Source organism: Xenia sp. Carnegie-2017, unplaced genomic scaffold (assembly GCF_021976095.1).
Source record: "Xenia sp. Carnegie-2017 unplaced genomic scaffold, XeniaSp_v1 HiC_scaffold_24, whole genome shotgun sequence".
In the NCBI taxonomy this organism is placed as follows: domain Eukaryota; kingdom Metazoa; phylum Cnidaria; class Anthozoa; order Malacalcyonacea; family Xeniidae; genus Xenia; species Xenia sp. Carnegie-2017.
The window spans coordinates 1382484-1394572 of NW_025813487.1; positions in this window are offsets into that span (position 1 = coordinate 1382484).

Sequence of the window (12089 nt, forward strand, 5' to 3'; positions counted from 1 at the left end):
ATTGTACATCAATAGACATGTCAATATTGATAATATTGTATCATATTGTACATCAATAGACATGTCAATGTTGATAATATTGTATCATATTGTACATCAATAGACATGTCAATGTTGATAATATTGCATCATTTTGTATATCAATAGACTGAAAATGGAAATGAAGAAAGGATGATAGTGATAGTTTTAAATCAGAAGAAATCAGCCAAAAGGAGAAGAAAACTGACATCAGTCCTTTACCAAATGGTGAAATCCATCATGGCGACGATAAAGTTGAAGATGTGAACGGTAAGGAAGCATTTCTACTTGTTTTTGGAAATTTGACCCTCCCCCCCTGAAATTGTCCTACAAGATAATCAACCCTCCTGTGCAAAAAACTGTTACGTGTTTGTTTTGTTTTCAAAAACTTGGTTTACAGACGATATTGTTGACCAATCCTTATTTTTCAATTTTCTTTGATGGCTTTCATTTACAGATAGCGAAGTCTCCGTTCCTTCTTTATCTTTAACAGAGGTTAAAGATAAAGATGTTATTGATACAGTTATCATGAATGAAGAATCAATGGTTAAAGAGAAGAGTGTAAAAGATGTTGTTGATCGTTTCAGTGATGCTGTGAACGACGACGCAAAACAATATTTAGTCGAAACAACAGTTGACACTAATGTTTCGGAGTCTTTTAATAACAGCATTTAAATCACTCAGACGAGTTGAACAATGTTGCTGTAGATGACTTGCCTTCTATGACTTCTTCAAATGGCAATACAAAAGACAATATAGGTGAAGAAAGTGAAGAATCAGCGAAGATTGCCAAAGAAAAAAGTAGTATAGTACATGGGGGTACGAGTGCACTAAAAGTGCACTCATATCCCCCATGTACTATACTACATATAACCGTGGGTAAAAACTATCTTTATAACAGCGTAAAATAAGACCATGGTTCAAAAGGCGTCCCTCAGTAAAAGGTCATGTAAAGAAAGCTGTGAAAAAAATCATTATTTCAAAGTAGTGTGAAAAAAGCCATGTTTCAAAGGCGTCCCTCTCGCAAAAGGCCATTTAAAAAAGCTGTGTAAAAAAGTCATTGTTTCAAAGGGGGGTAAAAAACTCGAGGTTACAATCTATCGTTTAAAAATATGGAATCTATATGTTTTTGAAATATATAGGTGCGTTTAAATTTTAAAAACCGTCTTTAGAAATCAAGTGGTAACAAACATCTTTTCGGAGAGGGCTCGGCAGCGCAAATTTTAGCGTAGCTAAAATTGAGCAGGGGATGGAGCCCTCGAGAATTCAGGCGACGATGGTGGGAAATTTTTCACGAAGTGAAAAATTGGAGTCGCCCCCCGTGGGTCCGAAGGACGACAGACATAAAAAATGCTCTTTACAAAATATGGAATCTATATGTTTTTGAAATATATAGGTGCGTTTAAATTTTACAAACAGTCTTTACAAACAAATGTTAACAAGCATCGGTTCGGAGGGGGATCGGCAGCGCAGATCACGAAGTGATCGAGCAGGGGAATGGATCCCCCGAGAATTCTGGAACCCAGGCGGGGAAAATTTTCACGAAGTGAAAATTCGGGGTTCCCCCGTAGATTCGATGAATATTCGAAGAATTTTCGAGAATAACAGAGGCTTAAAAAATGCTCTTCAAAAAACCGTCTTTAATAATCAAGTGTTAATAATCAAGTGTTATTAAAATATCAGTAGCAGCGCGCTTTATAGTCTACGTGGTATAATGGTTTATCTTGTGGCTTTTAACAATGGTCTTAAAACTCAGCGCGTGGTAGAAATATTCTTTAATAATCAAGTGTTAATAAATCATCTTTTTAAATCGTTGTCTTGGGCGAGAAATTTCAGGCAACTAAGCCTGAAATTTTGAGCGCAACAATGTCATAGATGCTCTTTACAAAATATGGAATCTATATGTTTTACATAATTTTTGTTAAAAAGTGTTTTTAATAATTGTTTTAGGATTTTGAATTTTTTTGTATATCGCTTTTGTATTAATTACTTATTGCAAACAGTTATGTGATATGTAGTCAAACATGAGGAGCAGGTATGTATGATTTTACTCTAACAGAGACCCCACGCTACATGCTTACGACACATTATAACTGTTTGTTAATATTTAGTTATTTGAACCGATATTATAATGGCCATAAGCTAATGTTGTTACACCATCATCTAATATATATCGTTTATCATCAAAACAGCTGAGTGATACTTTATTAATTTCATAGCTACTAAGCTGATGGTTTACACTTCTAATAGTTTTCATTGTATGATGCATTTGTTTGTTTTCAAATAGTGTTGTTTTATAGTCTTCATGTTTTATTTCACTCTTAATAATATTTTTCTTAATTCCTTTAGCTTTTTTATCTCCTTTATTATTATCTTTAATATAACTATACATCTTACTTCTTAAACCAACAAATTCTTTAACACTATTCCAGCAGCTTCATCTTTCATTTTACCAATAACTTTTTTATTAGTTTTATCATGATATTTATGGTATTCTGGGTAATCACTAAAATCAAATTTATCTTTATCAACCCAAAAATCTTTATAGACATCTTCAGTTTCGATTTCATATGTTAGACTATCTGTGTCTGTGAAAAGAAGTTTAGCTTTATCACCATACCGCTTCTTGATATAGTTGTAATGAAAATCATACATCAACGTTTTACTTAAATCTAAGATGCACATACCTACATATGCCGGCCTATTAAGGGTTAGTGTTTCTTTGATCTTATGCACAGCCACAAGGTTCTCATTGAAGATTTTACTACTTACATAAGTAGGTTTTGAAGCTAATTTTAATAATTTATCTTTATTAGTTACTAGTCTAACATCTACTCTTTTTCGTAAGTTTTCCATCGTCTTACCGAATACTGAATTATTCATGAGTTTGAAGAAGTCTTTTTCAAAAGAATTTTTTGCATTAGTTCTTTTTTGAGTATTAAAGTCTATGTATTTTTTTAACCATGGAGATTGATTAAATTCAAGTACTCTATGTACTTTAGTTAATTTTAACCCAAGATCTAGGTATAATTGAAGATTTCTATAATGCAGTACATACTTGTATTTATTTTGTAATGTAGGTATTAATTTTGAAACTAAGCCTGTTGATATATTGTGAGTAGATGAAATTTTTTCACAATATGGTGATAACATTTTGTTAGTTACCTTAACTTTTTCTGGTGCGACAGGATAATCGTTATGTAAATTATGTAGTTCTTCAGGGTATTCTAAATCAACTTCTAAAATTAAACCTTTTTTACTATCTGCTTGATATTTAGCAAGGTTTATGTTGTTAATCTGTTTCTCAGTTAACCATTTAAAGCCCACCCATATAAATTGTTTGCGTCAAGATACATTATATATTTTGAGGGTTTATTCTTATCAAATGTTTTCATATATTTGTTATTTGCCTTACCATATCGATTACAAATATAACTCATGCCTCCACGCATAGCATTTTCGATGAATTGAAACATGTCAATATCAGTCATTAGTTCTAATTTAATATCTGTCATTTTAAGCATAGCATCCCATGAAAGACCAGGACTAGTAAAATAATGACATGGGTCTAAGTTATAGTATTCTAAGCATGTTTTTCGAAAGTTTTCAAATACATCAGCTAATAACAAAACATCAGATTTCAGATACAGGTTGTGATACTCACCCATGTTTTTGAGATTGAATGTATTCCACACTTTTTGTGCATGCTTATAAGAATCATCTGATATATTCTCATCAGTAAGAATACTATAAAAGTCTTTTTTTGAAGGCAACCCCTCATCAAACTTTTCAAAGCTATCCATATAATCATATGGGTATATACCTTTTTTAGTCATTAAATTAAGTTTTTCACCTTTAAACTGCTTAGAGGTGTATTTAAACGATTCTTTAGGTAAGTTACTAACAAGCTTATCAAGACTAGAACTCATAAATTGAAAACTATCAATAAAAGTAAGATGGTTACCTAACATAAAAGCCATATACTTTTCCATATTATTTGGTATACAATTTATATTCATATGCGTTTCCTCACCTTTTTTGTTTTTGTATGTATGTTTCTTAACAATTGCTCCGATTTCTTGCATAATAAAATGGCTATCATACCCACGTAGATTGTGAAATATTACTGGGATCTTTAATTTATCAGAGTCTATTCTAAGTTTTAAATTACAATCTTGATGTGCTGAGCCTCTATATTTACCAGTGATATGACAATGGTCTCGAACTCGAATATCTTTGTTAGTATATATTTTGTTACAGATATGACATTCATCAGCTTTTTTAAATTCTTCTTCATCATCAGAGGTCATTTTTAATGGTTTATTAAAGTGAGTTTTCATAATATTTTTACAATATTTAACTTCTTTTAACATAGCTTCCATAAATTTGTAAACAGCCTTTTCACCTCTATATATTTGAATTGGTTTAGTGAATTTATCATTTTAACAACAAACAATTTTGTATCCATAACCACAGTCAGTATGTTTCTGATAGGCTTCTGTATATGATTTTTTATTATTTTGGTTACAACCAGATATCTTTTCTGTTAGAGCCTCAAAGTCAGCATATATGACAAATGGTACTTTTTGCTGCTTATTATAGTTTTTGAATTTCAATATGTTATTATTTTTATCAGGCATTCTTACTGATTGTATACCATTTATTAGTATACAGTTTTCTATATGGTTATTTAATATTTTTTCAGAACTAAAACATTGAAGACATCTCATACAAAAATGTTTTCTTTCTTTATGTTTAGTTTGATTGTACATAAATTTATTAAAATCTTTTATTAATATATAATGTTTGTTTTCATTATCAGTTATCAATAGTAGTTCCATATGGTCTTGAAATTTTTCTTTTGAAATGAATAATGGATATGGTTGTTTATCTTCATAACCGAAAACGTTAATGTTAATTCTGTTTTGCTTTTCGATTTTATTATAATGTTTAACAGTCACTGGAAATTCAATCTCAGAGTAGTCTAATTTGTTAATATATTCCTTATCAGATATTTTAATTCTCTGTGGGCTTTTATTTTCTGGGTTAATATGTCTAATATGGCACCATCTAAAACATTCATTGTCTCTATTTTTGATATTAATTAATCCTTTTTTACTATTTTTAAGTTCTTGTGGTAAATTAATGTATGAAGATCCTTGTAATGGCTTGTATTTAACAACATTAAGATAATGATTATCTATAGAACGAATAAGCCATCCAGAACCTTCTTGAGTGAATTTATCAATCTTATTTAATATATTTTGTTCTGAAATTTTTAATGGTTGATTGATTTCATTAGTATTAATAATTATCATAGATGGACTGTTGAAATAAGCTGTTTTGTTAAAAACCAGCTGTACCACCATCTTTTATTTCAAATTTTTCAAATGTTACCTTAAGCGTTTCAATAAATTTTAATCCTTTCATTGTTGTTAATATTTCTTTAATATAATATGTAAGATACTTTCTTGTGCTTTGCATTTGTATTAATGGTACTTTATTGTTAATAATACTTATTTCATATGACTTTGTATAACCTTTAAGAGCATTGTTTGTTTCTCTTATTTTAACTCTAGGTGTTGGTAATGGTTTTTTATTTTTATCTGATAGCATCTGTGTATTATTCTCATACTCTTTAACCATCTCTTTTACACTCTTTCTTGGTTTGGGGACTGGTGTTAATACTTTGATTAATTCGTTTTTTCTAAGTTTATAATAACCTTTAACCTTTTTTTCTTTAGCAATAACTTTTAACTGTTGTACAGTCATTTGTTTGATATTGGATTGTGATAGTACTTTTTGTACTGGTTTGGAAATTGAAGTATTAATAACTTCATCCCTAGGCTTTTGATTTAATATTATATTAATTAAATCATTTCTAGTCAACTTTTTGAGCGCATCTCTATTCATCTTCTGCATACTATTTAAAATACTCATGTCTTTAAGTACCTTATGTTTTGTTTTATCTCTATTCATATATATACTATATATTTTAATTTTTTTTTAAACGCACTAATTTTAATTATAGAAATAAATCTATATTTAAAACTTTTTATAAAAATAATTAAATTAATTTATTTAACTTTTTAAATATTTTGTAAATATTCTTCTAATTCAGCTTGAGTTTTTATTGTATTAGGTAACATACCGGGTCTTAGACCGACCTCCCATGGAACCCTTCTCGTGTACCCAGGTCACTCTGTTTAATTTTTCTCTAATAATTGGGTCATCGAGAGCTTCTTTTGTTGTTGTATTATAATAATAGTGAAGTTCTTGTTTATGATCATTAGTTTTAAATATTAATAACCTTAAATGTTTATGATGTTCAACTAATTTTAATTGACGTTTATTTGCTTTTGTAATTAGTGTATGTATAAATGTTGGGAGATCTTTACATTTTTCATATCCTGTAGAATCAGGTGTATAATGTAATAATTTTGTTGGTAACGAATCTATGTATATAAAAAAACTAAATTTAGAATATAAATCTTTATCAACCATTCTAAAATCCCAGCCAGCGCCGAAATACACTAGACTAAGAATTTCCTTATTATTTTTTATATTTTCTATCATATATATTATGTATATATATTTCTTTAAGTATATTTAAACGCACCATAAAATTTTATAAAAACTATATTATTTTTTAATGTTTTGAATTTATTAAATGTTTCCTAGTTCTAAGATTTAAAGTTTTATATGCTAAACTATATGTTTTATTACATGAATCACAATACCATGGTTTTGAGAGCATATATAATGTCCTATGTTGTTTGATTTGTTCTTTAGTATAAATTTTTGGTCTTCCTCGTATTGGTTTATCTGAACACATATATACTAATACTATATATTTTATTTTTTAAATAGTTATTTAATGCGTTTGAGATAAATTTTAATAATTCCATTAGCACTTGAATGATTACAATATTCATATAAATCAAATTTTATAACATAAACATCTGTATCTATATTGTTGATTTCATACTTAAAATAACAATCATCCCATCCATGATATTTATTAAACAAAGCTTCAGTGATATGTGTAAACTGTGGTATATAAAAATCACTACTAATAGTATATATATTAGGTATATAAAAATCACTACTAATAGTATATATATTAGATGGTTTAAATGTATTCAATATAACAGGTTCATAATCAATATTCATACTACACATAACATGTAATATTTTTTTTATATTTTCTACATTATATCTATCTTTTGAAAAAGATAACCAGTCTTTTGTATGTAATTCATACTTTGTATCTATATATCTATCCGTATCGTTTTTATAATAAATTTCGTACGTTAATGATTTAATATACATGTTTTTTTCTTCCATTAATATATTTAATAAATCTAAATTAATTTCATGTCCTTTAAATTTATATACATCTTTGTTTTTTATAACTTTCACCATTCTATATAATTACTATATATTTTATTTTTTTAAGGTGCGTTTAAATTATCCTTTGTTTTATACAATGTTTTTTCAAAATCCTTCAAAACACCTTCTATATTAGAACTAGTTTTTTTACAACATAGAATAAAATTTCTAATCTTTTTTAATATATCTTTAAGATCCATATATAATCGTAAATGTTTTATTTCTTTGATTCTATCCAATTTTTATAATAAGTACAGTCATTATCTATATCCCACTTCAGAATTTTATATACTCCACCAAATAATCTATCATCAAAAACCCTCTTTGTCTTACTATTTTTCATATCTCTAACAGGGTGTTTTAATGGTATACCCCTCCTACTAGCTAAGCGTATTATATAATAATTATACATACTAATATTCTTTTTCCGTATCAACTTATGTTTAATCATAGTACTAACAACCTTTACAAAATCATTTGTCAATTTCTCAACATATTCAAAAGTTACATACAATCTAATTTTATTATAAAACCATTTCTTTCTTGAATGAACTGATCGTTGACATTTCCAAATTTCAGGTATCCATTCATTAACAATCTTATATGAGTGAACAGACCCACAGTGCTTACAAACATTCATTTTTTTGTTATCTGAAATAATTTCTTGATTTTCACAACATAAGTATGTCTTAACAGATCTGTTAATATAACTATCACATATCTTTTTATCACAAAAGCAACAATTTACATAACCAAAAAACTCTTCTAACTCTTTATGAATCAATTTATTACAATACATATACTAATACTATATATTTTATTTTTAAGTAATTTTATATAATAAATATCCCGATATAATACCAATCACAACCATTGTACCAGATTGATAATTTTTCATATTCTTAGATGGTTTGTAAAAGTCATTTAATTGTGGTTCTCTATGAAATGTTAACCCATTGTAATGTATTGTTTTTACTTTTCTAAGCTCATCTAGAGCTATATTTGTAAGTTCTATATCATTATCAGCATATTGAAGTTCTTGTCTTAGCTGTTGTATTTTATCATGTTGCTTTACTTCATTTTCATAGAATGCCTCTTTAGCCTTTTGTAGTTTTACTAAAGAATCGTGGTATCTTTTCATTTCCTCAGCGTAACCGTTTTTATCAAGTTTATGAAATACCCAGCCTGCTAGGCTAAATCCTAACCCATTGACAACAGCTCCAAAAGCTGTTTCAATTCCGCTAGTAATAACACTTGTCATATATATTTATATAGATTTAAATGGATTTTCAGGAACCCATTTTTTGTCTTGAGCATATTTAACTAGCATTGTTGATGTCGTAATAGCAATAGTTAGTTTTGTAAAATCTTTAATATTATCAGTATCTGTTAATTTTTGACCTAGTAGTTTTTTAGAAACCATAGAAAGACCTATAGCAGTTGTTGTTATAAGCAGTGCATCAAAAGCTTCTTTCATAAATTGTTTCTTATTCATAGTATTACTCATATATAATAGGAAATATTTTATTCAAATGAGTCTAAATTATATTTTTTATTTTTTTGTATTAAAACATGTTTTTCACTAGTTGTTTCTTCTCTCGCTTTATCGTTTGTTAATTTTTCCTGCCTTTTATCATTTTTCCTTGTATAATAGAGACTAGCAATAGCAGTTAATACTCCAATAGTTCCAAATAAGAATCCGTAATTAATATTCCAGCTATTATCTTCAATTTTCTTTTCATTTTCTAATTCAATTTTATCTCGCATTTTGTTTTCTTTAGAAGCTTTCGATATAGCAGCTAAGCGTTTACCAGCTTCGATTCTAAGAGGGTCTTTCTCTTTTTTAACAGTAGTTATCTTTAGGTTTTCTTCAGACATGTTATATAATAATGTAGATTTTATTCACAGATAACTCACAGATAATCTTATAGATAACTTACAGATAACTCACAGATCTTTATATCTTTTATTATATTTACTCACCATACCATCTATAGTAGTACAATTGCCTATTATAATATCATCTATAACTTTTATGTCTGATAGAAATATCACTTCATCATAAGGTAATCCTCTTAAATATGATCTTATATCTATAAGTATTTTTTCATATGATGTATATGCAAATTTACACATTTCTAAGTTATTATTAATCTTACTCTTAACTAAATAACCTTGAATTAAAGCCCCTAAACCACTCAGGGTCGCTATAACTATCGGGTTTACGGTTATACTACCTACAATACCAGCAGTCGAGACTAGAAAAATACTTCCCATGTTTAATGATAGTCTAATTTTCTTTAATTTACTATACTTCCATTTATAACAGGTATATAACTTGTGATAGTACAAATACAACTTTTTCAGCTTTTCAAATTCCTCTTGACTCAACTCACTTGAAATATGATTAAAATCTAAAACTTTTTTCATATTATATTATAAAACATATTTAACTAATATGAATGATGATAGCGTTGATATGCCTAGTAAAGCAATCATATCTGTTTGATGGGGATTATTTACTATCATTTTAGTATGTTTATGTACTACTGGTTTTTTATAAACTTCATCTAGAGTATCTAGGTGTTGTGAGGGTGTATTATTTTGATGTACTTTTTTAGGTTCTTCCTTTTTAACTCCATAATAATTCACTTTAAAGTTAACCCCGAATTTCATAGTTTTATTAGCTAATGTTAAAATATTATTATACCCATCAATCTTTTTATCTAATATAATCATACGTCTGGGTATTAAAATCATACCAGGACTGATTGCCATATTTAAAATAACATTCGTGTCTTTTATACTTTTTCTCATGTTAGATATCAATACAGTCGTATCATTCTGTACTATAGTATCCTCTACTAATTTCCTAAAAACTTTTGAGTTTGCATACTCTTAGCGCCATGATTAACTATTGACCATCTTGTATTCGCCTGGGCTCCTAAAATTGTATAAACAAAGCTTTCAATAGACTCTTGCAAAAGAACTTTTCCGACTGATGTAATACCTTCAGAATGATATGCAATGAAGCTACGATAATCAGTAGTTGAATATTGAAAATTAACATAATACCCATCATTGTTTTTATCAAATTTTAAAATACCTTTATAAGGTATATGCTTTTTCAATTCCGTAAAGTCATATTTATCTAATAACGATGGATGCTTCATAAATTTTCTGATCTGATAATACAAATGATATTTAACAAGGCTTTGTATAATTCTACTTTTATTAAAATTTAAATGATTAAGCGCAATACCGCATAAAAAACTGGCAACATATGCCCCACAAATCATAGCGTAGTACTCTTCTTTTTTATAATTTAAATGATTTTTAATATTGTATCTTATACCAGTCGGCTGTTCTTTTTTACTTTTAATTTCACTTGTCCACGTGGCTGTTATAGGTGGTAAATTACTCATAAAATAATCATTCTCTGTTACATACAATCTGAAGTTACAGATATCAACATTTACTGGTCTTTGAAATGTAGGTTTTACAATAAACTTTGAGGACCACCTATGTAACATAGGATCGAAATAATCCTGGCTATAACCTTCGTCTCCATTTTGAGCTGCTATGAGATTTGAAAACAAAGGTGTTTTAGTTGTTTTTAAATATATTTTTGGCCATGTTGGTACATGTTTTAAATCATCATCGCCTAATTTTATAGCATTTTCTTCTATTTGCTTGTTTGACATATAATATAAGCTATGTTATGTATGAAAAAGTTCACTGTTTTTATAGACGGAGATAGTAAAAAAATTGACTTACAAGAAAGTATAGTAACAACTAACTATTCATATTTATATATTAAAAAAGCTTATGTGTATTGGGAATATAAAAATGTTAAATTAAATAATACTTTAATTTTTACAATAGGCACAACAAAATATAATATAGATGCTGGGTACTATACTTTTAAAATGCTTAAAACGTTTCTTGAGTCTGTTAACGTAAAGCTTAAGATGGTAGAAAGCAACGGAACATGTAAAATAACTAATAATAATGATGAGGTACTAGTATTGGCTGATACTCTTATAAAAATGCTAGGTTTTAATGATACTATAAAAACTATGAAAAAAGGTATCGTACAAAACGGTATTTTTAAAGTGGATATAAACAGAGGATTACACTATATTCAAATTTCTTCTAATATTGTAAATTCAAGTTATAATAATAACCCTGAAGGAAAAAAAAGTAATATAGCTTTAACTTTACCAGTAATAACAATTCAGTCGTTATATGGTACTGTTTACGAATACAATGATATTGAATCTAAAGTTACAATTATAAAAGGAGCCTTTAACGAGCTAATATTTAATGTATTAGATCAAAATGGTAACCCTGTTAATGTAGGTAGTATTCTACTTGAATGTTATCTTGAGTAAATTAAATGGATGAAGACATTAAAATTGAGCAAAGTTTAAGAGATATTTATTATAATCCACAAACAGGGTATCAATCAGCAGAACGGCTGTATCAGAAAGCATTAGAAGAAGGTATAGATGTTAATAGAAAACAGGTTAAAGAATGGTTAATATCTCAAGATACATACACTAGATATAAACCTATTATTAGGAGACATAAATTCAGACAAACAAGGGTAAACTATCTTGGTGAACAAATACAATTAGATTTAGTTGATATGGGTTCTTATAAGTATAAAAACAATG